The sequence below is a fragment of the Sminthopsis crassicaudata genome, chromosome 1 (genome assembly GCF_048593235.1).
Source record: "Sminthopsis crassicaudata isolate SCR6 chromosome 1, ASM4859323v1, whole genome shotgun sequence".
Classification (NCBI taxonomy): Eukaryota; Metazoa; Chordata; class Mammalia; order Dasyuromorphia; family Dasyuridae; genus Sminthopsis; species Sminthopsis crassicaudata.
Window position 1 is genome coordinate 707895529 of NC_133617.1, and position 3578 is coordinate 707899106.

Genomic DNA, 3578 nt, shown 5'->3' on the forward strand with positions numbered 1-3578 from the left:
TTCAAAGACAGATAACTAGTTACTTGGCCTCTGGCAACAACTCATGCCTCTCATATCCTTGACCAGGGACAGCTCTTTCTTTGTAGGGTGCCAGGGATGGATGTTTTATTTTCACTATTGGTCACTGGGCATATTATTTTCAAATGGAGTAACCTTACCTCTCCCATGATGGCTCATCTATATACAATCAGACTGATTTGAGACTACAAGTCCATGGAGAATCAGCCCATATTAAATAATTTTAGTCTACTTTCCAAATGGGTTTTTAGTTAGGCAGTGGCTATGGAAAAAGAAAACAACAAAATGGCCTAAACTAGAGAATACTAGAAAGTATAAGAATGGAATGCAGGAAAGACAAATGTGCACACCCATTTTTTTTTAGCATACACTTTTATTCAACTAAGAGCTAAAGAAGACCTCATATAACATTTTTGAGCAGATAGTAGAAATGTGTCTCTAAAAAACAAAGTTGTTCATGTATCTACCAAACATCAGTTTATAGACAAATTTCAAACTTTTAATTGGAAATGAAGTGGTTAAGAAATATGGATACTCATCTGAAGATCTGAAATCAGCAGGAAGAAAGACAACGTACATCTTTGAGAACTGTATTAGTTTACTTGGAAGGGCCTCCTAGAGTAACTATGTATGAGACTGCCATGACCCGGAGCTCATGATCTTTATGTCACATTATAATCATTTGCGCCATGATGTCTGCATTGGGTCACAATTATGGGGATCATAGAATAATTATAGATATAAAGCAAGAAAACATCTCAGAAATCAAATAACCCTATCCTTATATTTTACAGATGTAGAAACTGACATTTTGCAATCCATAAAGTTTATAGGCATTAGCAAAGATAATAAATAGCAGGTCTAGCATATAGAAAGTACTTAATAAATTACCATTTACTCTTTGACTTAGCTGAGATCTTTCTCCATATTCCACTTCAAGTTCAGTAAGCATTCCTGGATATTGTAGGACAGAAGTAGTACAGGGGTCTTACTGAGTTTGAAGTGGCTACTAGGGCTTTGGAATTCTAAGCTGAGTGGCCAAATGATTTACAGATGGGTTAGAAATAGGTCAAATCCCTGTTAGAAGCTGGGGTTAATGCTAAGATAAAATTAAATCTGACGAGGTGAAAATTGGGATAGCCTGGATGCAGCTGCAAATCTGGAATGATGGAAAGAGTTTGATTTGCATGCAGTTTACACAATTTGTTAGACAGTTTCTTTACCTGTTTCTCCAGCCTCTTTTGGTTCCCTCTAAACCATATAGCTACATGGTTCCCCAACACTGCTAGTAACATTACTCACTAAGAAAATGTGGCCAGCTCCAATTCTGTGCAGTAGGCAGCAAGCAATATAATTGATGTATATCTGGGGAGGCATTCAAAGTAATTTTTTCCACAATCTTATTTCCATGATGAAATAAAGTTATAGTAGCAAACTATTAGACACAAAATTGTTGTACTGGTTAATAGATTAAACATTAAAAAAAATAAACAAAACCTGAAACTGTGATTTTTTTTTGATGTAGGGAACTTCCAGTATGGAATATCCCTCTTCTGATGCAGATTGGCAACTCATTCATCTTAAAAGAGTTGTATACACCATTGGCTTATTTACAATCACTCAGAGGAAGAACTTGGTTCATTTGACTTCAAGGTCAGCCTTCTACCTATAGTGCCACATTGCTTCAATAGTTGAACCTAAAATCAAAATAATTTATAATCAGAAAGATACAGTCCCCTCATTTTACACTTGAAAGTACTAAGGAAGCTACAGACAAAGTGACTTGTCCCAACTCACATAATCTGGTTGTGATCGAGTAAAGACTACAGACTCCCTTGGATCAAATCTGTACTGATGCCCAAGTAGCTTTTAAAAATAAAATCCTGATTGTAGTTTGTCTTGTAATTTGCCTTTTTCCCTAAATGCTGAGTGCAGACAAATTCGACTTAATTAGTCTTTCTGTTTAGATGGGTGTTGGGTAATTGATCATTTACCATTCTAGCTCTCAGCACCATGCCATATGCAAATCCTATAACTGCTGTGTCAAGATGATGATTGAGAAGGATGAAATCAAATGAATGAGAGGGGGGAAAGCTGGCATTTCCTTTTGACTGTATTCTAGGTGCTTAAAAAAATGTGTGCAGGAGAATCTGAGTCCATTTTCTCTAAGAAATGGGAGGATTTATTTCTCTATAATTGTCACTCTTACATTGCTGTGATAATCCAATAGTAGATGTAATATTTGCTCAAGATATCTTTCTCATAGCAAATAATTCATTTAAAATTCTAACACAGTTTCTTTGGCTATCTTGGGAAATAAGTCTGCAGATGTTATACCTAACCTGCAGGTGGCTTGAAAGTCACATTTTTTAACATGGAATATACCTTGAGATTTTCTTCCAAATGTATCGACTTCAAGAATTTCTGGTAATGAAATTTTGATACAATTTATCATAGATTGTACCATCCTATGTATATGAAAAAGGAGCCTTGAACCCTCATCCCCTAGGATGTGTGATGATAGCTTTTTTCCTCATAGTAATTCTACATTGGGTTCCAAGCTATTCCTACTTTGGGAGCTAGTGTTACCTTTCCCATCTCTCATGATTTATGCATAGGAAACAGCTGGCAAAAAATGAGGATGGAATGAGTGACCTTAGAGCGAAGCAGAGTTTATTGGCTCAGAGAAAAATTAAACTTTTGACTTTGGTCTCAGAACTATATTTTAGCCATCAGAAAACATACCTAAGAATTGTCGGCAAAACTGGTACTTTTCAATTTTAGTTGCCTTCAGGTATCCATTCACTCATTTACAAAGTACCTATTAAGAGTAGCCTACTATGTGCTGGAAGTTGGGGATACTAATCAGAAAAACAAAGAAATGAATTTTCTACTCTTAAATTTTATATTCTCTTTATCTATTCTTACAAATAAGCAAATATAAAACACATACAATGTGACTACAGTTTATCTTATAATTTTTACCTCATTTTCTTGAGGTAGAGTGCTGGACATGGAATTAGGAAGTCTTGAGTTCAAATCTTCCTTAAGATATTTAGTAGTCATATGATCCTGGGCAAATCATTTGATCTGTATCAGCTTCAGTTTATTCATCTGAAAATGGAGATAACAATACCATGTATGTCCCAGAATTTTTGTGAAAATAAAATTACCTACTTCTAAAGTGCTTTACCAACCTTAATCTGTTACATAAATGAGAATCAGCTCTTGTGAACTGTTATCAATGACTTCTTCATCTCGAAAATCTGTGAGTTGAAAGGAATCTCAGAGAACATCTCCAAGTCTTCTACCAGCTGGATAAATGATTATCCAACCCCACTTAAAGACCTCCAGTGTTAGGGAAGCAGCCTCAATTATTGTGTCATAGAATTAATTATCTGGAATTGTATCTGTACACTGAACATCCTTATAATTTGTAAACACTCATCCTATTTCTCCTTTCTTGTATCTAGGACAAGCAGATTAATCCTTTTTTCCACATGAGAACCATTCAAATACTTGAAGTCAGTAATTATGTCCTTCTAACATCTTCTCTTCCA

The 3578-nt window shown here is 35.2% G+C and overlaps 1 long non-coding RNA gene across 1 annotated transcript; it reads right to left on the reverse strand.

Moving 5' to 3' along the window:
• Positions 1-371: 371 nt before the first annotated feature.
• LOC141555790 (uncharacterized) lies at positions 372-3140 on the reverse strand. The gene is made up of 2 exons (XR_012486342.1): positions 3004-3140; positions 372-1715 (listed from the first exon to the last, which is right to left on the reverse strand). It is a non-coding gene; the product is annotated as an uncharacterized LOC141555790 (long non-coding RNA).
• Positions 3141-3578: the final 438 nt, after the last annotated feature.